This window comes from Plecotus auritus, assembly GCF_963455305.1.
Source record: "Plecotus auritus genome assembly, chromosome: X".
Taxonomy (NCBI): domain Eukaryota; kingdom Metazoa; phylum Chordata; class Mammalia; order Chiroptera; family Vespertilionidae; genus Plecotus; species Plecotus auritus.
In genome coordinates, this window is record NC_137784.1 from 15,840,270 (window position 1) to 15,867,007 (window position 26,738).

A 26,738-nucleotide genomic window follows, 5' to 3' on the forward strand; every position below is an offset into this window, starting at 1 on the left:
CCACCTGGTGGGGGGCGTGGCCTGAGATCCCTCAGCTTTGCGCTGGGGCGGGGGGCAAGTCCCGAGTTCCCCCGAACCAGCACTGGGGGTGCACCTTGAGGACCCCTGTCAAGCCCCGCTGGGTGGGGGGGTATGGCCTAAGGTCCCCTGTCAAGCCCAGCCAGGCAGAGGGGCGTAGACTCAGGTGTCCTGGCCGGGTTCCTGGGCAGGGGGCATGGCCTGAGGTCCCCAATCAAGCCCCACTGGGCGGGGGATATGGTCTGAGGTTTCCCCGACCTGGTGCCAGGGTGGGAGGGTGCGGCCTGAAGTCCCCTGTCAAGCCCCACCTGGTGAGGGACGTGGCCTGAGGTCCCCCAGCCTGGTGCTGGGGCGGGGGGAGCAATCTGAGGTCCCCTAGCCCAGCACCAGGACAGGAAGCCCACCTTGAGGTCCCCCGTCAAGCAGCAGGTCCCCTGGCCTGGTGCCAGGGTGGAGGATGCAGCCTGAAGTCCCCTGACAAGCCCTATGGGGGCGGGGGAGGGTGTAGCCTCAGGTCCCTGCTGATTGCTCATTAAGGCTCCTTATGGAAACTTGGCTTCAGCTGTGGGTACAGCCATCTTTGTGATGGAGTGATGATCAATTAGAACATTCCCTCTTTATTAGATAGGAGGATGGATCACCGAAGCCCATCTCACAGCAGACGCCTGGGCCGAACCCCTCGGACTCAGTCCCGAACCCCTAGTGCCCCACTCCCCTTGCATGTGGAACAGGAGGCCAGGGAAGGAGGAGGACGGGAGCAGCGAGAGCCCCCTAGCCAGAGGACTGCTATCTACACGCCCCGGGAGAGTGAAGAGCTGGCAGACAATGTTATGGGTAAGGACAAGCTCTCCCCTTCTCAGCAAAAGGGAGGTGGCTTCATATGTTTCTTCCCATACCCACGGAAGACAGGGGTCAGGGAACAGAAAGCAAAACTTATCATGGACAGGACTGGGGTGAGGGGTGAGTTTGGGAAGGGCAGGTTCCTATCTGCCTCAAAGGGCTGTCACAGGAGCAAAGACATAATATGTGAAAGTAACTTGAAACCCAGACAGGCAGTTGGTGGTATTTACAAAACCAAGTACTTACAATAGCAAATTCCATGTGCCAGGAGCCTTGGGAAACAGATGAGTTTGACATGGACTTGGACCCCAGGTAGCTGACAACCTAATAGAGAAAGTCAAACAGTTAGGACAGCTTCGGTGGGATTCAGAAAGATGACAAGGGCTCAGGAAGATAGGAGGGATCCTGGGGACATAAAGACGGCCAATGGTTCCCACCCATTTGGTGGGTGCTGGGTCTTATCTCTCCTGCCCTGCCCCAGTCCTCACCTGCCATTCTAGTGAAAGAGTGAGGAATGGCGTGATTGTCAGAAGATGGAACAACACGGTGCTGGGAGAAAAGGTAAGTTCTGGGAACTCACCAAGTGCTGATTTTAAAACGTAAGACATACCTTAAGGCACACAGTGTTAAGTCACCAAGCTGTGACTTCCAGGCCGGAAACGTTCCTTTCCTGCTGGAAGAGAATAAATTGTCTTGAGATACTGCTTTTCAGGTTAGACTTTTCTTCTCCAAGTTTTCCCAGGACTTACAAGGGCTACGGCCGGGGCGGGAAGTCAGGGCACTGTTCACCCAGTTCAGCGCAAGGAAAAGGAAAACAAATGTTAAAGGTATAAAAGGCAAACATTTCAGAGGCAGAGGGTTCATTTCACCTTTGGGGAGGAGGCAGGATGGTGTGCTGCAGTGAGGCTTTTTAGGTGAGGGGTGGGGAAGGATGAGAAGGATGTAAAACAGGCGAAGACCCCTTATCTGTAATGGCGGCAGGCCCGGCTCCTGTAATGGCGGCAGGCCCGGCAGGCGCGGCTCCTGTAATGGCGGCAGGCGCGGCAGGCCCGGTCCTGTAATGGCGGCAGGCCGGGTAGGTCTGGTAGGCCCGGCTCCTGTAATGGCGGCAGGCGCGGCAGGCCCGGTCCTGTAATGGCGGCAGGCCGGGTAGGTCTGGTAGGCCCGGCTCCTGTAATGGCGGCAGGCCCGGCAGGCCAGGCAGGCCCGGGTCCTGTAATGGCGGCAGGCCCGGCAGGCCCGGTCCTGTAATGGCGGCAGGCCCGGCAGGCCCGGCAGGCCCGGGTCCTGTAATGGCAGCAGGCCCGGCAGGCCCGGCTGACTCGGCTCCTGTAATCTGGCAGGCCAGTCGCAACAAAGGCGGGAGGCCAGTCTTCAACGACGTTTTTGGGAAGAGATGGGCCCTAGAAGGACGAGCAGGGCCTCAAACAATGCTGAGAGCCGGCAGAAGGGAGGGCAGGAGAGAGACCAGGCACAGTCGACGCCATCAATGGGTCTTCCACCAGTTAGGCTTCCGGGTGGCCTAGGCCTAGGCATGCGCCCTGCGGCCTGCCCCCAGGGCGCATGCGCAAGCGGCCGTGAGGGCGGGGCATAGAGAGGGCAGGGCTGGGATGAGGGACAAGTGTGAACAGGGCAGGTGTCCTATCTGCTTCGAAGGGTCGTCGCAGGTGTAAGGATATAATCCGTGCAAACAGCTTGAAACTGAGACAGGCTGTGGGGAGTATTAGGCGTTACTTATAAAATCAAGTGCTTACAGTAGCAAATGCCATGTGCGGGTGCCCTGGGAAACAAAGATGAATTCGACATCGACTTAGATCCCAGGCAGCTGACAGTCTAATAGACTTCTATGGGATTCAGAAAGATGACAAGAGCTCACAGGACGATAAAAGGGATTCTGGCCCCTATAATGTGATGGGATAATTGTCATAAAATGGAACAATAACGTGCTGGGAGAAAGTCTGGTCTTCTGGGAACTTTTCAAGTCTTGATGGGGAAAAAAGAAGAAGAAAAGATACCTTGAGACAGACTTAGGTCACCTAAGTGCCTGGCTGCCCTTGCTTGCTGGAGAATGAATGATTAGACCTTTCTTCTCGCAAGTTTCTCGGGACTTGAAAGATCTGCAACTAGCGGGGGTAGTCATGGCACTGTTCACACACATCACTTCAAGGAAAAAACTGTTACAAGCATAAAATGCAAGCGGTTCCAAGGCAGATAGGTTAGTTTCCATTTGCTAGGGGGATGGTGTGCGGTGTTGAGGCTTTTGGGAAGAGATGGGCGTGGAAACCGTGCAGAGGACGGGAGCGCTTGAGGCCAGGCCACTCACTGGTCACTCCAGAAACACAGCTTTCGCTGAGTCGGGCTGAGCGCCGTGCTGGTCCGCCCCAAGGCTCAGGCGCAAAAGCGGGCAGCGGCCAGCAGGCCACGTGGCAGGGCTTGGGGGTGGGGGGTTTAGGGGAGGTTGGGGGGTGGGGATTGATGTGGGAGTAGAGGCAGCCTGGAATCCGGGGAGGGGGGGCGGGGGGGAAGGCCGAGGGGGAGGGCAGGGCAGCTCTTGCGAGGTAGAGCCTGGGCTGGAAGGGTGGGGGTGTCCTGCGTGTGATTGTAGCTGCCTGGCAGCAGAAGTAGAGCTCGCACCAAAGAACGTGTGTCTGCGCTCGCGTGGTCATGGCGGCGCCGGTGCACAACATGAAGGGCTCCCCACAATGATAGACCTACTTTGACTAGGTGCCTGAAGCTGCTGTGACATCAACAGCCTACAAATACCAAGACTTTGTATGTGGCTTTTAAATATACAAAACAGGCTGACTCAGAAAATCCCCAAGTCTAAATACCCAGGCTTGAAAGTGCAGGGATAACATCATACTGGAGCTATTCCAATATATAAATTCTCTCTAAGAACAATCAGGAGGACTCAGGCCTAGAGAGAAATGAAAGCAGTCCCAGATGTGGAAGGTCTGCATTCTCCCAGACTATTATATGGATGAGAAAAGTCACTGGCTTTTCCCCACTTTGCCCCATCACAACTTCCTGGTATTCTTCCCCATCTCCTCTTTCCTCGTCTTTTTTTCCACTTCACTCCAGAAATTCCCTTTCTCTGTTTTTCACCACTTCTATTTTCACTCATTCTGTCTAGTTATATTTATGAAGTATGCAGTTATTCTCTGACTTGGATGAAGACCCCAATCCTACAAGGAAGGCAGCTATGCTACGTGGACAAAAAGGAGCCACATGCTAACCTGACTAGCTCAGGGAAGGCCTGCATGGCAAACTTGCAAACACAGAGACCTAAAGCAACCACAAAGGAAGGTCTGAAATTAAAATATCTTTAACTAAGAGCAGTTTATGGTGAGTAGTCATGTCCTAGGCCAGTATTTTCCCTGACAAAGGTCAATCTTTACCTCAACTGAGTCTCTTTTTACAGCTATGATAACATATCATTGGAATATCAAAGTAATTTTCCTTTTTCCAGACCCCTCAAAGCATAGGCACCACTCTACAGAGACCACAAATCCCCTCAATGTTATTAACTGTTGACTGTTAACCATCCCATACCAACCTATGTAAAAGTTTATGTCTATCATTTCACTTTTTATCCCAGATTTTTCCCCGCTTTGCTTTCTCCTGCCTCCCTAACCTATCACCAATAGATTTCATGTAACCCACAAACGTCTCCTCTTTTGATTGTACGGTATAATAAAATAAGGTACAGCCCTAACCGGTGTGGCTCAGTGGATAGACCGTCAGCCTGCGCACTGAAGGGTCCCAGGTTCGATTCCGGTCAAGGGCGTGTACCTTGGTTGTGGGCACATCCCCAGTAAGGGGTGTGTAGGAGGTAGCTGATTGATGTTTCTCTCTCATCGAAGTTTCTAACTCTCTATCCCTCTTGCTTCCTCTCTGTAAAAAATCAATAAAATATATTTTTTTTAAAAAAAATAAGGTACAAAACTGACATGCTCTGGAGTATTATCTCAGTCCATTGAGATTTTGCTTCCAGGCAACTATTGACAGTTTTGGCTTAAATAAACTAAAAAAATTCTTCACAGGTTTGGATGTCTCTTATATTGACAGGTGTTTAATCTCAAGAGCTATATTAAGGCTTCGTATTTATCATCTCATTTCATCTCACACATAGTGAAGGTCATGAAATATCTCCCACCTACCCTAGAAGAAAGTCAGGCTCAGAGAGAAAATAAGATTAAATACTTCTGTTGACACAGGGCCAATAAACAGTAGGTGTCAACTGCAAGTAGGAGAAAATTTTCAATATTCAGGAGTTGGGGTTATATTATTACTCTAGATTGGGTTTCTCATTTCTTGGAAGTGATCACAGGATAGGTTAAGAGCAACCATATAACTATGGAAACTTCCTGATATTACTTCCCATACATAGGAAGAACAGATACCTAAGCCAATTTGTATACATCGAAAAAAAAAAGAACTTTCTCTTTATGCCCATGAAGGTAAGCTCAACAATCACACAATAGCAGACACAGTGAACAAATTCCAATCAGAATACACTGCAAAGGAATTCAAAGTTAGGTCATCTTAGCAAGGACTGCAGGAGACCTTCCACTCTGGACTGAGAGCCGACACAGGATGAGATTGTGACACACGGTGACTTCTCAGCTAGGAACAAGGCTAGTGTTCTAGCATCTTTAATTAAACATTGAAAATATGAAGGTGGGAGCTGCATGAACTGGGCTAGGTTCACTGCCCTTCCTGCTGCCGGGCACTGGCCCCTGAAGTGGCACCCCTGGTCTCCCACCCAGAAATAGAGGGCCACTGAACCTATGGCTCCAGAGCAGCAGAAAAGATGAAAAACAAAATTGCTGCCATTGTCTTCTTTTCACAAGGTTTGTTAAAAAACAAGTTGAAAAAAGAAGCAGTTGAGAGGTTTGCTGAGAAATTGACTCTAATACTGCAATTAAAATATATAAAAGGGTCCTGTGCCAAAATGGGCTGCATCTGGCAGATGCACTGGGTCCCCTGGAAGGAATGCTGGAGCCTGGGGTTGAGAACTGCTAGCAGGGTCGCCTAAGACCATCGGAAAACACGGATATTTACATTATGGTTCATAACAGTAGCAAAATTACAGTTATGAAGTAGCAACGAAAATAATTTTATGGTTGGGGGTCACCACAACATGAGGAACTATATTAAAGGGTCGCGGCATTAGAAAGGTTGAGAACCACTGGGTTATACCATATAACAAACTTTACTGTAATAGTAGAAGCATTGAACAAATCAAAGGCAGAACTCATGGAAATAAGTGAAGATAAAATTAAACTCCAAAGATCTCCAGACAAACCCCTTCCTGAAGTTACTGGTGAGTATAAACATGATGTAAAACAGATTTGTTTGAGAAAAAGAAAAACCGATCTGTTTAAAGGCTTCCCTACTGATGCGACACTTAATGACATAAAAGAATAGTTAGAAGTTAAAGGTCAAGTACTAAATATTCAGATAAGAAGAACATGGCACAAAGCATTGAAGAGATCAGTATCTGCTGTGCTTGGCAGCATTGAATCTGCTAAATAGCTTATGGAGACCCCTAAACAAAGATACAATGACATAGATCTGCTAACACTTTTCTTTTTTTCTGCTGCTAACAATTTTCAAGAAAGATTACTTTGCAAGAAATAATAAAGAAAGCAAAATAAAATGGAAGCTAAATTACAAGATCAAGAAGAAAAACAAAAGTTAGCAGAAAATGCTGAAATGAAATATCTGGAAGAAAAGACTTTTTGCTTGCTGAAATTTTCAGGGAACCTAGATCACATCTGCAGAGGAGATTTGCACATTCTTTTCTCAAATCATGGTGAATTAAAATGGAAAGACTGCCCTGGCTGGTTTGGCTCAGTGGATAGAGCGTCGGCCTGCGGACTCAGGGGTCCCGGGTTCAATTCCGGTCAAGGGCATGTACCTTGGTTGTGGGCACATCCCCCGTGGGGGGTGTGCAGGAGGCAGCTGATTGATGTTTCTCTCTCATCAATGTTTCTGGCTCTCTATCCCTCTCCCTTCCTCTCTGTAAAAAACCAATAAAATATATTTTAAAAAAATAATAAAATAAAATGGAAAGACTAAGAAAAAAAGGAAAGACTGTCAGAAGAGCAAGGGGGAATAATCCTATTTAGAGAAAAAGCTAAGGAAGCATTAGACATGGGTCCTCAAACTTTTTAAACAGGGAGCCAGTTCACTGTCCCTCAGACCGTTGGAGGGCCGGACTATAGTTTTAAAAAAAAAACTATGAACAAATTCCTATGCGCACTGCGGACCCGGGACGAGTCAGCTGCTAAGCAGCACATGCAGCGGCACCCGGCGGGCCGGATAAATGTCCTCGGTGGGCCGGATAAATGTCCTCGGCGGGCTGCATGTGGCCCACGGGCCATAGTTTGAGGACCCCTGCACTAGATAAAGCCAAAGATGCAAATAATGGTAACCTACAATTAAGGAACACAGTGACAGGGAAGTACTAGACAAAGATGTGGAAAAAGAAACATTGAAGAAAGTCGTAGAAGGTGCAACTCTACGGTCGCCTCTGCTCAGATAGTGCCTGCTACGTCCCCTTGGCCACCTGTACATGCCTGGGCCATGATTGTGGAGGTTGCAGGCAGAGCAGATCCAGGAGGAGGAGCTGCAGAGATCCACTGATGAGATGAAATGGTTGGAGGGAAATGTTTTTGAGCCCTGAGGCTGAGCGCCACCCTCCAGAACCAAAATCTCAAACAGCAGGGAATGAAGATTCCTGGGGCAAAGAGGAACCAAGGGAAATGGTGATGGATAAGAATCACTTTAAGCTGTGGTGGTGCCCTATTACAGGCACCCATCTTTATCAGTACAGAGTTTTTGGAACCTACACAGATGTGACTCCCCAGCAGTTCTTCAATGTTCAGCTGGTTACAGAGTACAGAAAAAAAGTGGGATGCCCTGGTAATCAAGTTGGAAGTGATTGAGAGGGGACATCATTAGTGGTTTTGAGATTCTTCATATTTTCCTTATCCACTATACTCAGGGGCTTATGTTGATGTTTGGTGGAACAGCGTGGATCAGTGTGATGGTGTTGGTGTCACGTGCTGTGGAGGACCCTAGTGTGCTGGAGTCTCCAGAATTTGTAAGAGTTAGATCATGTGAATCCCAAATGGCTATCCATCCCCACAACTCATTTGACTACTTGCTGACATACAGTGACAATCCCCAGACTGTGTTTCCTCACTACTGTGAGTTGTATGGTTTCCAGTGGTATGCCAGATTTCCTGGAGAAGCTGCACATGGCCACTCTGAAAGTCAAGAACATGGAGATCAAAGTAAAGGACTACATCACATGTGGAAATGGGTGAAGCCAAGGCCACCACCCTGTCTTCCAAGTGGAAGTTGTGGTCCTGCCCTGATCGAGTATGCTTGAAGGACTTTGGGATAAGAAGAGACAGGCTGCTTCTAGCCCTGTCTCAGTCCCTATCACTCTGCTACAGAATGGGGACAGGTACTAGAAAACATCTGCTGTAACTACCAGGGCAAGATAATTCAATAACTGGTGTCTGACTTCACTCAGAGCCTTCTTTGTTCTTTATCAAAACAGAGAATAAGGAGGCATCCCTAGGGGCACTGTCATATGCTCAGGCCAAGCATTTTTCAATTCAGTATTCCAGTAAGCTAATCAGGAACAAAACGCAGTTCAGGCCAGAAGGGGATGACTTGTTTTTGCTTCCTCTACCAACATTCTAGTTTCCACCATCAGTTCTGCAGCATTTGGACTTCCTTTAGTCTGAAGGTCCAACTGGAAAGTGAAGGTGGCCAGCTGATGGTTCAATGAGGAGTCATTGGGAGTGCTCTTGGAATTGTGATTGTCCTATGTTGAATGGATGTAAACTATTGCTTGACAGTGTAAGTGCCTTGTCCTCACCTTGCTTCTATCTTGAGGGACATAAAGTTTGTACCAGGAAATTTCTCTCTTCCCCTCCCAAATACCACCCATTGACTACCCAAAGCCGTTCCCTTTGGACTGGCCAGTTCTTCTATATTCGTGCACTATGTTAACCTGGCTTGACACCTCGTTCCTTGGCCCATTTACCAAGAACACAGGGAAGCCAATTCTCTCAGACAACAGCTTACTGTACTACTACTGTCTTGATAGGATCAGTGGAGAAATGCTTAAAACATTTCCCATTAGTTTATATACTAGTGTATATGTGTGTATGTGTGTGTTGTGTGTGTGTGTAAAATTTATTTCAGAGAAAATGGGAAAGGGAGAGAGACAGAAACGTGATGAGAAAGAATTGCTGATTGGCTGCCTCCTGCACTCCCCCAACTAGGGATTGAGCCCGCAACCCCAGCACTTGCCTGACCTCCTGGCTTATAGGTGACACTCAACCACCGAGCCACACTGGCCAGGCTTATTTTTTTTTATGTTAAAAGTTTATTAGTTCAGTGTTTCACGTACTGAATTTGAAATATATTTTTAAATCTTTGTGTCAAAGCCAAAACCGGTTTGGCTCAGTGGATAGAGCGTCAGCCTGCGGACTGAAGGGTCCCGGGTTCAATTCCGGTCAAGGGCATGTACCTTGGTTGCGGGCACGTCCCCGGTGGGGGGTGTGCAGGAGGCAGCTGATCGATGTTTCTCTCTCATCGATGTTTCTAACTCTCTAACCCTCTCCCTTCCTCTCTGTAAAAAATCAATAAAATATATTTAAAAAATAATAAAAAATAAATAAATCTTTGTGTCAAAAAGTAGGGATTTGGGCCCTAGATGGTTTGGCTCAGTGGAAAAAGCGTCGGCCTGCAGACTGAAAGGTCCCGGGTTCGATTCCAATCAGGGGCACATGCCCGGGTTGCAGCTCGATCCACAGTAGGGGGCATGCAAGAGGCAGCCAATCGGTGATTCTCTCTCCTCATTGATATTTCTCTCTCTCTCCCTCTCCCTTCCTTCTGAAATCAATAAAAAAAATTTTTAAAGTAGGGATTTGGGAGTTGAGTAGAATTTCTCTAGTCCCACTGTCTAGAAAACAACATTTTTATTTTGACATTATTTTTCAGACTTTACATTTGACTGAATGCCGAGGACTTGTCCATCTCAGAAGGCTAAATAAAGGTGGAAGAGTGGGGTTGGGCCACTCCCTGGAGCTTTCAGAGCTGTAGACAAGCTGTGTGAACCAACAGATAAAGTCTTGCCCCACACACTAATGTAATGAGCTTATGTGAGTCTCTTGTTACTCTGAAAGTTTTGCCTCCTCTCTTCAGAGCTAAAATAAAAGCAAACTATGCTGTTTGAATGAAGTCACAGTCAAATGGTATCAGTTTGGCCTCACTGATTCTGCTTATGGTCATGCTGCCATCTGGTGGGAGAATAGGGATCGAGTTTTAAGTCCTCCACCCCGCCCCCTTTTTTAGTAATTTAAATGATCAGATTTTCCCCTTTTTTCCTACTTGGATCTAAACCAGACACTAACTTAAGCCCCTGAAACTTTTTGTTGCCTGTGAAGTTTTGTGCCAAAGAAATAACTGCCTGGTGCTTCCTGTCTTGCCTTCTCTGAGTCTGGCAGAGCAGATATGCATTGAGCAGCCCCAGCTTCTCTCATCGATCAGTTCTCTCTTCTCATCTCTAGGACCTGACAAGCCAAGAAGAGGCCCTGGGTTATGTCTTCACTTAGTGCCTCTGATTGGTGGGCATGGGTAGGTGTAACAATAGCGTGTGTGTGAGCGCAGAGGTGTTAAGGAGCTGGGTGTTGCTCATGTTCTGATTTTGGAGAATTTGACTCCTTTGGGGTAGGTCTGTACAGTTACTTATGTCATCATAATGATTTTACTACTGACATTTTTTTTTCTTCAATGCATGTCAGGGTCTCTAAGACTCTCTAGATACATGCTTCTCTTCTATTACAAACTCCCAAATGTGCTCAAATTACCTTCGGGCTTTCCCCAGTTCTCACCCCTGAGCTTCTTCTGGGGTGTGCTGAAAACACCCTCCTAATCCCCCTAGGGCTTGGTCCCTACACCCTCCTTCTAGGACAAGTCCTCACCGAGCACCCCCACACCCTTGCAGACAGGGTGCAGCCCTAAGACCTCCAGCTGCCAGATCACCCCCCACCTCTTCTCTGCTGAAACTCCACCCCTGCCCAGGAAACCTCCACCCCATTCCTAAGGGAAACCCTCCCTCCAACTCCAGAGAAAACCTAGAAAGGTGTCTGCTCCTGAGAATATACTGCAGAGGCCCCTGGGCCCCAGACCTCCCCCCCCCAAGTGCCTGCATGGGAGCCCTTGCCTATGTAGAGAAAAGCCCCCCAGCACTAGGCCCCTTGTCCGAAGCTGGTCAAAAGCCTGGCTGGAGACAGGCGGGACCCAGGCAGGAAGGGAGGGGCCCCCTAACTGATATTTTTATCAAATGTGTAAATAAATACATAAACGTTAGTTTTAAAAAAATCACAGAAGATCAACAAGAATCCCTAAACAAAGTGAAGTAAAAAAAAAAATGCTTATTTGCGTGGCTAGTGTGGCTCAGTGGTTGAGCATCGACCCATGAACCAGGAGGTCACAGTTCCAATTCTGTACAGGGCACATGCTTGGGGTTTTGGGCTCGATCCCCAGAAGGGGACATGCAGAAGGAAGCTGATCAATGATTCTCTCTCATCATTGATGTTTCTATCCCTCTGTCTCTCCCTTCCTATGAAATCAATTTTTTAAAAAAATTTTAAAGGCTTGCAGATTTAAAGGAAAAGGAAAGAGAAATAAAGCTACCCAAACGAGGTCTGCTAAAAGTACAGTTTCAGAGCAAGAATACTAAATTTGATAGTAATGATGAATGTGATGAAAATGGTATTATCTACACCAGTCAAAAGAGCAAGAAACAGACAAAGAGGAACCTACATCAAAACCTAAGAAAACAAAAATGGTGCTGAAGACCAGTAGTTTAGTAAACAATTTTTTTTAACTTTAAACCAATTTCAAATCATCTTAATTTTGTTTTCAGCTAATTTTGTCTTTGGAGGCTTTTAAAAAGAAAACATGAAGTCTAATTAAATCAACTTCAATGTCCACTATATACAGTTCTATGTTATTTCTGATGATTCAAACATCAAAAGAAAGATGCTTGTACTACTAATGCGTAGATGCTTATACAAAATTCTTTGCAATATGAGAATGTATTAGTAAAAACTAATAAAATATCTACATATATAAAAGGCTGCCGAAACCGGTTTGGCTCAGTGGATAGAACGTCGGCCTGTGGACTGAGGGGTCCCGGGTTCGATTCCGGTCAAGGGCATGTGCCTTGGTTGCGGGCACATCCCCAGTGGGAGATGTGCAGGAGGCAGCCGATCGATGTTTCTCTCTCATCGATGTTTCTAGCTCCCTATCCCTCTCCCTTCCTCTCTGTAAAATGTCAATAAGATATATTTAAAAAAAAAAAATAATAAAATAAATAAATAAATAAATAAATAAATAAATAAAAGGCTAATATGCAAAGTGTCCCCTCGGGAATTCGACCAGGAGACCGGGATTTCGATCACTCGCTATGATGTGCACTGACCACCAAGGGGTGGCACGGAACGAAGGAAGGCCCCAGCCGGCAGTCAGAAGGCCCACGATCTGCCCTGATCGCCGGCCAGGCCTAGGGACCCTACCTGTGCACAAATTTCGTACACTGGGCCTCTAGTATACCATATAAAAATCACTGGTAGCCAAAACCGGTTTGGCTCAGTGGATAGAGCGTCGGCCTGCGGACTGAAAGGTCCCGGGTTCGATTCTGGTCAAGGGCATGTACCTTGGTTGTGGGCACATCCTCAGTGGGAGGTGTGCAGGAGGCAGCTGATCGATGTTTCTCTCTCATCGATGTTTCTAGCTCTTTATCCCTCTCCCTTCCTCTCTGTGAAATATCAATAAAATATATTTTTTAATAAAAAAAAAATCACTGGTATCCTCAAAAGAAAGGATAGACCCACAAGATGCATTCATGTCAGTAAATTTCAGAGTTGATCCTATCATTTTTTTTAATCCTCACCCGAGGATATTTTTTCATTGATTTTAGAAAGAGTGGAAAAAGAGAGGGAAAGACAGAGAAATATTGATGTGAGAGAAACACATTGACTGGTTGCCTCTTGCATGCACCCTCATCAGGGCCAGGGCCAGGGAGGAACAAGCAACCGAGGTACGTGCCTTTGCCCAAATCAAACCCAGGGCCCTTCGGTCAGCAGGCCGACACTCTATCCACGGAGCCAAACTAGCTAGAGCGATCCTAACATCTTGAAAGCCTGTGAGAGCAGCCACATCTTGTATATTGACCTGGGCTTGCCAAAGAAACTCATTCTGAGGGTGGACCAATGTGAGATGTGCTGTCGGTATGGAAAGAAAAGCAATGCATTCATTGTTGTCAGCTTTGAAAACGAGGATGACAGCAAGGATGAGATCTCTAAGTTACTAGGGACCTTGAGAAGGTTACCTCTGATTGTCATTTGGAATCCTCTTCTTCAGATGAAGAAACAAGGAAGCAGAAGTAAAACCCAGTTTGGTGACTACAACCCCAAGCCCCGTGTACCACATTTCAAAATGGATATTCCACCTCTTCTAATGTGGCCTCTGCCCAAAAAGAAAACAGGAATTTATTGAGGGAATGGCTATCAGAGTCACTAACCTCCTCCTGTTCCATTTGGCTATCCAAATGAGGGAAGGAAGAATAAATCATATTTCCCAATTCCAGTAACATAGGTACCTCCTCCTAGAATCACGGGACTAATCCTCACGTTACCACCTCACTAGCTGCTTTTGACTCTGCTGATGTTGACAGAAGGTAGAATAAGCCTGATTATATATTAAAAGTTAAAAGTTCATACTCTGCAATTCCCCCAGCAGCACAAGAATGGAAGGTGAAACTTTGCATGTAGACCCTGAAAAGGGGACAATAGTGGGTATTTTCTCCACCCTCACAAAGGAGGGGCAAGGATTACTTCTCCCCATGCCTCAAGCAACTGACAAACACCTTCAGAAAGCTTGACATATGTCCCCTGGAGTTAGACAGTGGAACCAGTGTGTGATTCAATGAAGCTTGAGCCTGGGGCAGGAACTGACTGGATCTGACTATAGAAGAGAGGACTGGTTTGGAGCAAATAGCACTTCTAACACCTGCTGAAAGAATGACTGTGTTTTCCATGGCTGACATATGGAGTCTGCGAAAGTGAATGGACAAAGACTGTCTTAAAAGGAAAACATCCAAGGCAAGGTTGATTTGGTCTACCCAGAGCGGGGAGTATGGATGGCCCACACTTTGGAACCACTGGCAAAGAAGATCTTTAAAGGAGTTTTAGTAGCTGAATTTGTGGGCATTTTTTTGAGCATATATTTTGTTTAATAAGATGGACGCAAGTCAAGTTTATTACAAATCCAACAAATATTCTAGAATGTATGGAGTCAGAGAGCAAGATCAAGAAAAATGGTTGAGCCCTAACTTGTTTGGCTCAGTGGATAGAGCGTTGGCCTACAGACTGAAAGGTCCCAGGTTCGATTCCGGTCAAGGGCATGTACCTTGGTTGTGGGCACATCCCCAGTAGGAGGTGTGCAGAAGGCAGCTGATTGATGTTTCTCTCTCATTGATGTTTCTAACTCTCTATTCCTCTCCCTTCCTCTCTGTAAAATATCAATAAAAAATATATTTAAAAAAAGAAAAATGGTTGAGAGGAGAAACCAAGATGGCGGCATAGGTAAACACCTAAACTGCTGCCTCGCACAACAATTTCAAAACTACAACTAAAAGACAGAATGGACACCATCCAGAACCACAGGAAAGCTGGCTGAGTGAAAATTCTACAACTAGAAGGAAAGAGAAAAGCTCACAGAGAATTGGAGGTACGGCAAAGGGTCTTTGTGCACGCAGAGAGGAAGGGCGGCTGAAAGCCTGGCTGACTTTCTCTGGCGGAAGGGGGAAGGAAGCCCCCGACTGCACTGAACCCCAGTTCTGACTGCACTGAACCCCAGTTCCGGGTGAGCCCCTGGGGACCCACGCTCTTGTGGGGGGAGTCTGGACTCTCGGGTGGAGACTCGGGAGCCGGGGAAGGCGGAGGACTGAAAGCACGCACGTGCCAGTGCGCACAAAGGCTGCGGAGGTTGCCACAGGCTTTCCCTAGTGGAAGAGAGTCAGAGGCTCCTGACTGCACTGAGCCCCAGTTCTGACTGCAGTGAACCCCAGTTCCAGGCGAGCCCCTGGGGACCCACGCTCTTGTGGGGGGAGTCTGGACTCTTGGGCGGAGACTCGGGAGCCGGGGAAGGCGGAGGACTGAAAGTGCGCACAAAGGCTGCGGAGGTTGCCACAGGCTTTCCCTAGTGGAAGAGAGTCAGAGGCTCCTGACTGCACTGAGCCCCAGTTCTGACTGCAGTGAACCCCAGTTCCAGGCGAGCCCCTGGGGACCCACGCTCTTGTGGGGGGAGTCTGGACTCTCGGGCAGAGACTCGGGAGCCGGGAAGGCAGAGGTCTGAAGGCACGCACGTGCGCGTGAGGGCAAAGCTGATGGGAAGCCAAGACTGAGACTCCATGCCATCCAAGCTGAGCACAGAGGCTATTGCAATTTGGCAAGTCTAATCCTATTAGGCTGTCTCCAGCACCGGACTTCTCCCAGCATAGACACAGCTGATCCTTACAGCCAACTGGCCTGGAGGTCAATTCTTCCCAGTGATACCAACAACAATAAAGACTTAATTACAACAAGGCTGTACACACAGTCCACAAAGGGGTGCACCAAGAGTGTCCACCTCAGGTTAACTGGGGAGGCAGACCCACTGGGCCATATTGGAAACCTAGCACACAAATCTACCTTACCAACTCAGGGAAGCAGTGAAAATGCGGCATCAAAGAATCAGATCACAAACGAAAGAAATGGAGGAAAACAAACGACTGGATATAGAATTCAAAACCACGGTTATAAGGCTTTTCAAGAATATCCTAGAAAAGGCCGATAAATATAACGAGACCCTCGAAGATATGAAAAAGGACCAACTAGAAATTAAACATACACTGACTGAAATAAAAAATATTATACAGAGACCCAGAAACAGAATAGAGGAACACAAGAATCAAGTCAAAGAATTGAAATACAAAGAAGCAAAAAACACTCAACCGAAAAAGCAAAAAGCAAAAAAAAAAAATCCAAAAAGTTGAAGATAATGTAAGAAGACTCTGGGACAACTTCAAGCGTACCAACATCAGAATTATGGGGGTGCCAGAAGAAGAGAGAGAGCAAGATACTGAAAACCTATTTGAAGAAATAATGACCGAAAACTTCCCCCACCTGGTGAAAGAAATAGACTTACAAGTCCAGGAAGCGCACAGAACCCCAAACAAAAGGAATCCAAAGAGGACCACACCAAGACACATCATAATTAAAATGCCAAGAGCAAAAGACAAAGAGAGAATATTAAAAGCAGCAAGAGAAAAACAGTTAGTTACCTACAAGGGAGCACCCATACAACTGTCAGCTGACTTCTCAACAGAAACTATGCAGGCCAGACAGGAGTGGCAAGAAATTTTCAATGTGATGAATAGCAAGAACCTACAACCAAGATTACTCTACCCAGCAAAGCTATCATTCAGAATTGAAGGGCAGATAAAGAGTTTCACAGACAAGAAAAAGCTAAAGGAGTTCATCACCACCAAACCAGTATTATATGAAATGCTGAAAGGTATTCTTAAAGAAGAGGAAGAAGAAAAAAGTAAAGAGAAAAATTATGAACAACAAATACATATCTATCAACAAGTGAACCTAAAAATCAAGTGAATTAAAAACCTGAGGAACAGAATAATCTGGTGAATATAATAGAATCAGGGGCATAAAAAGGGAGTGGACTGATAATTCTCAGGGGGAAAGGGGTAAGGGGGGTTCATGAAGAGACTGGACAAAAATCATACACCTATGGATGAGGACAGTGGGGGGGAGGTAAGGGCAGAAGGTGGGGTGGGAAATGGGTGGAGGGGAGCTATGGGGGGGAAAAGGAGAAATAATTGTAATAATCTGAATAAAGATTTATTTTAAAAAAATAAAAATAAAAAAAATGGTTGAACAACAAAAGTTAGGAATTTGGTCACTGATCAAGGTGTACCCTATTGCATAATATCAGGCACGATTAAAATTCCAAAGTTGACATGGACAGATTTTGGAATATGTAAGGAAAAACGCAAATTCTAATTAAGCCAGAGGTTTTATCCTTTGGACTAACTGTGAAGAAATTATGGAAGGTGTGTGTATTATGTTATAAATAAAGTTTTGCTTATACTTTAAAAAGGAACACCCAAGAGAAGTAACTGGAGAGACAGAAAACCCCAACAGAAGAGAGAACAGCAAAAGCCTGGGTATTTAGGGGAGTTTAATGTCCAGACAGAGGCTGCACCCATGGACCCCTCAGATAAAAGTAGACATGCTCTAGTATATGACTCACAGAGGAAGAGAAGCAAGGGATGAAGATGCCCTGAAGAGGAAAGGTCAGTGTTTCCAAAGTCAATATGTACCAGTACACTCTGAGGAAGCAATAATGGTGGGCATTTTCTCCACCCTCATGAGGACAAGACAAGGATCACCTCCTCCTGACCTTAATCAAATGAAAACAAGCTTGAGAACACTTGACTCCTGTCTTCTTCAGTTAGCTGGACACCAGAACTACTGCCTGACTCATGCAAATGAAATTGGGAATCGAGGGCTGAAAAAGCCTGGCCAGACGATACAATAAGGCTGGATTGAATAAATAGGAACTGCACTTCCACCACATGCAGAGAGGGACTGTGATTTCCATCGTCGACATGAGAGCCCTGTAAAAGCAAGTGTACTCCGTTGTCTGAAAAGGAAAGCACAAAGGTAGAGCACCCAGGGAAGCAATGACCCTGACACAAGTGCGCCTCACAGGAGACTAGGGGGTGAGGGGCAGTTTAGTGGCCAGTTAGAAGAAAGGCACCTGATGAGACTGGACCCAGCAGTCTGCGGTCTCTTTAGGAAGTTCAAAATGGACCCATTAGAGCACAGGCTCAGGTTTTCAACTGTTCACATTACAACTTTAACGACCCTGCCAGGGTGTGTTCTTCCCCACATGCACTTTTCTCCCTGGGAACCACATCTGGAGTGGTGGTCAAGTGGAGGGAGGAGATGAAAAGAGAAAAGGCAAAAAGACGTACTATATTCAACCTACACACACACACATCACTAGCAAGACTATAAAATCCATGAAGGTGCCAGTTTGGAGTAGACAGAAATTTCCCAATATTTAGAAATGTAGGGTTTTCACTGTTACACTAAACTAGGCTACTAACTGCTTCGAAGTGACCACAGGATGATTGGTTATTTAAGGTGTAAAAATTGGCTATGAGACCTTCTGGAGATTTCCTGCCAGACTAGGGAAGAGTAGATCCCAAAGGCAGTTTTCATGCATAAACAGAAAGAGACTATGGTTAGTTTCTCTTTATGCTCACCAAAAGGTACTTAATGAGCCCTAGCCTATTTGGCTCAGTGGATAGAGCATTGGCTCATAAGCTGAAGAGTTCTGGGTTTGATTCTGGTCAAGGGCATGTACTCGGTTGTAGGCTTGGTCCCCAGCCCTGGTTGGGGCACATGCAGGAGGCAACCAATCGATGTGTCTCTCTCACAGAGATGTTTCTCTCCCCTTCCTTTGACTCTCTCTAAAATCAATGGAAAAATATCCTCACATGAGGATTAACAAAAAAACAAAAGAAAGAGCCAAAACCGGTTTGGCTCAGTGGATAGAGCGTCGGCCTGCGGACTGAGGGGTCCCGGGTTCGATTCCAGTCAAGGGCATGTACCTTGGTTGCGGGCACGTCCCCAGTGGGAGGTGTGCAGGAGGCAGCTGATCGATGTTTCTCTCTCATCGATGTTTCTAGCTCTCTATCCCTCTCCCTTCCTCTCTGTAAAATATCAATAAAATATATTAAAAAAAAAAAACAAAAAAAACAAAAGAAAGATACTCAATGAACTGTTTTCAAAGACCTACTCTGGAAGAAAGCCCATCTTTTGGAAAAGTTTCTGATTTTCCTCCAACAAATGTAATACAGCCGTATCAAAAAAGCTATAACACATTCTTAGAAAGGGCTGTGCAAAGTGCAAAGGTCACTGCAGGAGAGTCGGGGTGGGAGAACTTTGTGCACGGTGGCAGGAGCAGGCAGTGGTGGCAGCAACAGCCAGAATCCAGGCAGAGGCTGCGGGGACCTGTCCACTGTTCACCTAGGTCAGGTAGGTGAAGGCCAAATGGAGCCTCAAACCTGGAGGAACCTGATGCCTTGGTCCAGCCACCAGCCACAGGCCACTCTCTGATAGCAGCAGCTGCACTGCGACCCCCATTCCTCCACCTCCCCTGCCTACACAACCTCCTACAGTCTTTCTCCTCTCAGCTCCAGGCCAGGCCCTTTGCCTGCCGCCATGGCAGAGGCATCTGGCATCAGAGAAATCTAGCCCAGGGATTTCATATGGCCTACGTTGGTACCATCTCCTCCCACTGCAGCCCCAGTGGCTGCCTGCACCCCAGTCCCACTCTGGGCCTTCGTGTCTCTCCTGTGCTCATACTGACACATCCAGTAAGTTAGAATGGAACACACTGAACCTGATGAGAGAAAGGTAAAGTTAACACTTTAAGCCCCATGCCAGTCACCAGTGACTGACACTGTACTTTCCGTCCGAAGACAAAACGGGCTGGGCACTTAAAAGTGTTAAGGATGCTGGAGCAAAACAATGGATTTCTCTCTCTCTTTCATGCAAGGGATCACAGGAAACACAATTCAGCAACCTCCTCAACTCACTGGCTCCAACAACATCTGTTAGGAAGAGGCCTTTGATGACAACAGATCTTCCTCCACTCACAAATGGCTATCCACCATCAATCGGCATGTATGAAACTCAAACCAAATACCAGTCTTCTAATCAGTATCACAATGCATCAGCCAATGGCTTTGGTGCAATTAGAAACTTTAGCCCCACTATTACCATTCAGAAATTCCAAACACAAGATCACATGAAATTCTGGAAAAATCTCCTCCTCCACAGCTACTACCTCCTCCTTCAGTACTTCAAACTGTGATTCCAAAGAAGACTGAAATTAAACTAAAAATAACCAAAACTATCCAGGATGGCAGGGAATTGTTTGAGTCTTCCCTCTATGGATACCTTTGAAATTAAATACAGGCAAGTGAGCACACAAAGTCAAAGCATGAGAGCAGAAAAATGGGGGGAAAGCAACAAGCATGACTCTTCTATATCAGAAGAGAACAATTCACACAAAATCCCCAAATTAGAATCCGAGGAACAATGAAAGGGTTGTTTCTGGGGGGGGAAAAAAAGAAAAGAAAAGATCCAGTACTAAAAGAGGAAACCTTGGTTTAACCAATATTAACTTCTGTTCCAACAACAGAAGTGTCTGCTAATGTTAAGTTCCAGGTTGGTGATCATGTCTGGTCTCAGGAGGGAACCTATCCTTGGTGGCCTTGTATGGTTTCAAGAGATCCCAGGTCGAGGTTCATACCAAAATTAACACAAGAGGTGCTCAGGAATAGCAAATCTAATTTTTTTTTAGCAACCAACCAGAGAGGGCATGGGTTCATGAAAAACGGGTATGAGAGCAAAAAGGTCATAGACAGCATGAAGAATTACTGGCTGAGGCAACTAAACAAGCCAGCAATCACACTGAGAAACAAAAGATTCGGAAACCCCGACCAGAGAGATCATGCCCAATGGGATATTGACACTGCCCATGCAGAGAAAGCATTGAAAATGACTGGAGAGGAAAGAATAGAAAAGTATACTTTTGTCCATATTGATAAACATCCTGAGGAGGCTTTATCCCAAGCGAAAAAGAATGCTGCCTCTAAAGCCAAAGTTTAAAACAACAACAAAAAAAAACGGAGACCAAGATCAATGCTGAGTACTCTCAGCCAGAACAGACCAATGCAGGTGAATGGGGCCTTTTCATTATCAATTACTGAGATTCAGAGACATAGCCAGTAGCAGCACACGAGTGTGAAAGAGGAAGAACCACCTCCCATTAAAATAGTCTGGAGAGGGAGGATCCCAACATGGTGGCCAGCAGGACTGCAGTGAGGAAGAGAATGTGAGTCAAGGAGAGGGAAGTGTGTGGACGTATGTGGTGTGTGGGGGGATGAATGAGCAGGGTGGCAGGGTGGCAGGGTGGCAGGAGTTGGATCTCGCAGGAGTCTGGGGGCTGGAGTATCAGGCTCTGCTGGACAGGGAGCCCCTGCTACCTTTACAGGCACTCCCAGGCCAGGAGCGGCTCTGGTGCGGAGCCCGTGCCATTCTGAAGAGAGGAGCAGCGGAGGCCAGGAGTGCAGCCACACCAACACCCAGACTGGCCTGAGACAACATGCCAAACCCGCGCAGTGAGCCACGTGCCAGCCGTAACTCGCAAGGGACCACTGCCACACCCCTGCAGTGAGTGGCGCGCTACCTCACCACGGGCTCCCAGCTGACTGCAGTGAGCACACGCCAGAGAGACCTCCTCCCTGCCCGGGTTCCAGGACCCAGCGCTCCAGGACTCCATGCTGTGAGTTCAAACCAGAGGCGCTCCTGCCCAAGCCCCAGGACAGGCTGACAGTGAGAGCCAGGGGCACCCAGCGTGGTGCCCTGCCCAGGCCCCAGGACCACACTGAGGTGTGAGCCAGAGGCACCGAGCACCCCGCCCAAGCCCCAGGACTGTGCTGCCAGTGCGTGCCAGAGGGACCTAGCGTGCCACCCTGCCACGGGCGCCGGGGCTGCACAGTGAATTGCATGCCAGAGGGCTCTGTGATCTCATAGGGAGTCGTACACCAGAGAAACTGTGCATGTGCCCCTGCCGACCCCAAGCATCTGCAGCAGAAAACTGAGGGACCGATCCATGGGGAAGGGAGTACAACTCAGAGCAAAGACAATAAAGGTATGAGACTCAAGGCAAACCCAGCCTCTGGGTTAAGGAGTCCTGGATCATTGGACCGCTCGGGGCTTCAACTTCACAGACCTCAAGCAGGTTGCCCAGGGCCAGAACGAGACAGCAACTCACATTACATAGAAACAAATACAAAGGCATAGCAAAAATGTAGCAGGATACAGAATTAACACCCAGAAATATGACATTTTTATACGCCAATAATGAACTCACAGAAAGAGAAACTAAAAAAAAATCCCATTTACCATTGCAACAAAACAATTAAGATACCTAGGAATAAACTTAACCGAGGTAAAAGACCTGTACTCAGAAAACTAAAGGACATTGGAAAAACAGATAGAGGAAGATATAAACAAGTGGAAGAATATACAGTGTTCATGGATTGGTAGAATCAACATCATTAAAATGTCCATACTACCCAAAGCAATCTATAGATTCAATGCAATCCTCATTAAAATATCAACGGCATATTTCACAGACGTAGAACAAACTCTCCAAAAATTTATATAGAATTAAAGAGACCCCGAATAGCCACAGCCATCCTGATAGAAGAATAAAGTTTGAGGGATCACAATACCAAATATCAAGTTATATTACAAAGCCACTGTTCTCAAAACAGCCTGGTACTGGCAAAAAAACAAACACCAATGGAACAGAACAGAGAACCCCAAAATCGACCCAAGCCATTATGCTCAATTAATATTTGACAAAATAAGCAAGAGCATACAATGGAGTAAAGACAGTCTCTTCAATAAATGGTACTGGGAAAATTGGACAGATACATGCAAAAAAAATGAAACTAGACCACCAACTTACACCATACACAAAAATAAACTCAAAATGGGTAAATGACTTAAATGTAAGACGGGAAACCATAACAATCTTAGAAGAATCCATAGGCAGCAAAATATCAGTCATATCTAGTAGCAATATGTTTACTGCTACATCTCCTAGGACCGTGGTCGGCAAACTGCGGCTCGCAAGCCACATGCAGCTCTTTGGCCCCTTGAGTGTGGCTCTTCCACAAAATACCACGGCCTGGGCGAGTCTATTTTGAAGAAGTGGCGTTAGAAGAAGTTTAAGTTTAAAAAACTTGGCTCTCAAAAGAAATTTCAATCGTTGTACTGTTGATATTTGGCTCTGTTGACTAATGAGTTTGCCGACCACTGTGCTAAGCGAAATGAAACAAGCCAGTCAGAGAAAAATAAGTATCACATGATCTCATTCATTTGTGGAATACAATGAACAGCATAAATTGATGAACAAAAAACAGATCCAGAGGCAGAGAAGCATCCAACAGACAGTAAACCTCAGAGGGAAGGCAGGGGAGGGTGGCAGGGTGGGGGATAAGAGATCAACCAAAGAACTTGTATGCATTTAAGTATAACCAATGGACACAGACAATGGAGAGGTGAAGGCCTGGGCTGGGGGTCAGGGGTGGGCTGGGAGGTCAATGGCAGGAGGAAGGGAACATATTTTAATACTTTCAACAATAAAGAATTTTAAAAATAAATTAATTAATTAAACAGCCTGGAAAATGGCAGCAGCCAGGAAATCTTTACCAGCTTCTATTACAATGCACAAATGGAGCTTGGATGTGCAGAAGTGTAACATGGCTCCAGTCTCCAGTTGTGAAAATTTAATAAGTGTTTGCTCTTCAGAATGCTACAGGAAATGGGAAATGTATCGATCAGTTTGTGTATTCAACGAAGGGAATTGGTTAACAAAACGGAAATAAGTGTCAGGGGACAAGACAGACATAATTTGTACACCAAACCACAGAAATGAAAAGGTAATTCAGAATATATCTTCTCCTGAAGCAACATCTGGTTCTGCGGGATCAGAAAAGAAGCAACAGAGAAGGTCAATTAGAACTCGTTTTGTGCATCAGAGAAATCCAATGTGCTTGTGCCAAAGAAGACCAAAAAGGAGCAGGTTGAAACAGTTCCTCAGGCTACAATGAAGGCTGGATTACAGAAAGGGTCAGCGCACAGGGGAGTGCAGGACTCTGTCAGATTCAAGGACAGCGCTGTCTCTGCAGCGACTGAGGAAACTGGACTCAGATTCTTATCCAACTCCATCCCAGAAGTATCAAACTTGTCATTTCCTCCCAACTTTTCTTTGCTGCCAGCTCTATAAACAGTTTTTTTGTTTCCAATTTTGATTTTGCGGATCATCATTATTGGCATTTTCCTGGATTGTTTCTTCTTCAAAACTCTGAACAACTGGTTTAACATTAAAATGATTTTTTTTTTTTGTCTTAGCTGGATAGGTACAGCTTAGATCATGGATCCAGCCTAAAAACCACCGGTTAACTTACGTTGATCAATTTCAACATGGACTATCTTTGTTTTCTTGTTTTTAAATAAAGTATCAGTAATGCACATCAGCAGAGTTTTGCCAAACTGTATACATTACAATCATTAAAAGCTCTTCTTTTTAATGTTAGTGTTGTTATGATGGAGCACAGCATGGCAGCTGTCTTTGGCAGGCTGTGGTTTCTCTAGCAAAAATAAAAAAGGCACTGCATCCATGAAACAAGAGATGATAACATCCCACATCACAGCTATGATGTTCAAATGAGAGCATCCTATTTCAGCCTACAGGATATCACCTATATATTTCCAATAAGAGCATTGTGACCTTAACAGCCTCCATGAGGAAGGAGTTCAAAATTCCATGGGGTCAATCTGTCAAAAGTTTCTGAGAGCTCAAAAGCTTGGGCCAGGGGCCAACATGAAGACAATCCACTTCAAAGCGCTTCCACTGCCAAGTGTGCAAACTGAGGCTCAGGCTTCCTGGCTTGGCCAGAAGCCCATAGAGCCGAGAGGACTGGCATGTTGCTTTACGAATGGCAAAAGGGATGTAATTGTGAGAAAACTAGTGTTCACCAAAATAAAACGCTACCTACACTGCCAGCCAGATTGACTAGATGCATGAAGCTGCAGTGAAATCAATAACCAAAAAACACTAAGACTTGTTAAGGGACCTATACAAAACAGGCTTCCTAGGAGAACCCAGTAGGCTAACCATCCAGGCCTGAAAGTGAAGAAACAAAATCACACCGGAAATAATGCAATATGGAAATTTTCTGAGAACAACTTAGAGAGTTTTGGTCCAGAGATATCTGAAGGCAGTCAAATATGTGGGGGGGTCTCAATGCACTCCAACAACTCCTACAAGGATGAAAGGAAAACTAGCTTCCCTCGCTTTACCCCAGCACAACTTCCCAATATTCTCTCCTATACCCTCTTTTCTCTCATTCTCTGCCATATTCCCCTTTTTCATTACTTTCCCCCACTTCTCTCCTATTCTCACTCATTATGCAAAGGGATGTCTAGAAGAATGGAGTGCTACTCTGGATCAGGTTAGAGCCCCCCAGTTCTACAAGAGGCCTTTCTTAAGGATACCTGCGCATGGCGTCCTAATGGAATCTATTTTCCCAGTATCATCTTACATATGTATGTTTTCCTAAAATATAAACCTACATAAAACCCTGAGCCTTAATTAGGTGTTCCTCCCTCCCTTTTTATAATCAACTTCTATTTACAAACTATAAAACTCTTAAAATGAAAAAATAATTGTCTTTGCAACCATGTGTTACATGTCAGTTTCTTCAGTGTGACAGCAACAGCACAAGCAACCAAAGTAAAAGTAATTTAACTGCAAAGTCATCAAAACTTAAGAACTTTTGTGTCAAAGGGGAGTATCGACAAAGTAAAAAGACAATCCACAAAATGGGAATATATTTGCAAATTATATATCTAATAAGGTTGTAGTATCCGTAATATACAAAGAACTTAAAACTCCACAATCAAAAGACGACCATATTAGCCCTAGCTTGGTGTGGCTTGGTTGGGTATTGTCCCATACACTAAAGGGTTGCCAGTTCAATTCCCAGTCAGGGCACAAGCCTGGCTGCAGGCTCGATCCCCGGTAGTGGGCATGCAGGAGGCAGCCCATTGATGTTTCTCTCTCTCCCTCTCCCTTCCTCTCTCTAAAAATCAATTAAAAATCTTTTTGTAAAAAAAACAACCAAATTAAATAATGGAAAACATGAATAGACATTTCTCCCAAGAAGATATACAAATGGCCAAAATGCACATGAAAAAGATGCTCAAAAGATGCTAAACATCATCAGTTATTAGACAAATGCAAATCAAAACCACAATGAGATACCACTGCATAACCACTAGGATGGCTATAATCAAAAACAAAGACATTAACAAGTGTTGCAGAGGATTTGGAGAAATCAGAACCCTTGTACATTACCAGCATGAAATGGTGCAGTTGCTGTGGCAAACACTTTGACAAGTCCTCAAAACGTCAAGCATAGTTACCTTATGGTCGAGAAATTCCAGTATAGGTATATATACCCAAGAAAAGTGAAAATATATGTTCACATAAAAATTTATCTTCGAAGGTTCATAGAAGCATTATTCATAATAATAAACTAGACACCCAAATGTCCATCAGCTCATAAATGGGTAAACAAAATATGGTTGGGGGGAATATTATACACCTATAAAAAAGAATGCAGGCAGAGCACAGAGAATTTTTAGTGCAGTAAAAATATTCTGTATGATATTATAATGATGGATATACAGGGTGGGGGGAAAGTAGGTTCACATTAATGAATATGCAAAGCAGTTTATTCTTGTATTATTTATTATTAACTACTAGTGGCCCGGTGCACGAAATTCGTGCACCTTAAAAGGGGATTAATTAGAGGAAATAATTTAATATCGCTATTTGCCCTTTCTCTATAATAGAAGTGTCAGAAATGAAAGAAAGTTAGTAAAATGTATATGAAAACCTTCCTCCTGTCAGAGTCTGGGGCACACCACGGGACCCAGAGTCAAGTCCCCGCCCACCCACATGTGCCTCAAAATCGCATGAGATCCAGACCTGGCTGCCCACTGCCCCATTGGGCTAGATCCAGACCCGGCCATTCCCACCCCTGTCAAGCCCCGCCGGGCAGG

General features: G+C 45.7%; 4 pseudogenes across 4 annotated transcripts; all 4 read left to right on the forward strand.

Moving 5' to 3' along the window:
- The first annotated feature begins 650 nt into the window (after positions 1 to 650).
- On the forward strand, positions 651 to 8,260 carry LOC308239503 (annotated as a pseudogene). Its single transcript has 3 exons — positions 651 to 852; positions 6,035 to 6,707; positions 7,462 to 8,260. The product of its transcript is annotated as an uncharacterized misc_RNA (transcript).
- Positions 8,261 to 11,646: 3,386 nt separating this feature from the next.
- On the forward strand, positions 11,647 to 13,551 carry LOC308239504 (protein BTG3-like; annotated as a pseudogene). Its single transcript has 2 exons — positions 11,647 to 11,664; positions 13,075 to 13,551. The product of its transcript is annotated as a protein BTG3-like (transcript).
- Positions 13,552 to 14,095: 544 nt separating this feature from the next.
- Positions 14,096 to 17,553, forward strand: LOC308239505 (protein CEBPZOS-like; annotated as a pseudogene). The gene is made up of 2 exons: positions 14,096 to 14,331; positions 17,471 to 17,553. The product of its transcript is annotated as a protein CEBPZOS-like (transcript).
- A 2,003-nt stretch (positions 17,554 to 19,556) lies between these two features.
- Positions 19,557 to 23,895, forward strand: LOC308239506 (histone-lysine N-methyltransferase NSD3-like; annotated as a pseudogene). The gene is made up of 2 exons: positions 19,557 to 20,871; positions 23,286 to 23,895. The product of its transcript is annotated as a histone-lysine N-methyltransferase NSD3-like (transcript).
- The last annotated feature ends 2,843 nt before the right edge of the window (positions 23,896 to 26,738 follow it).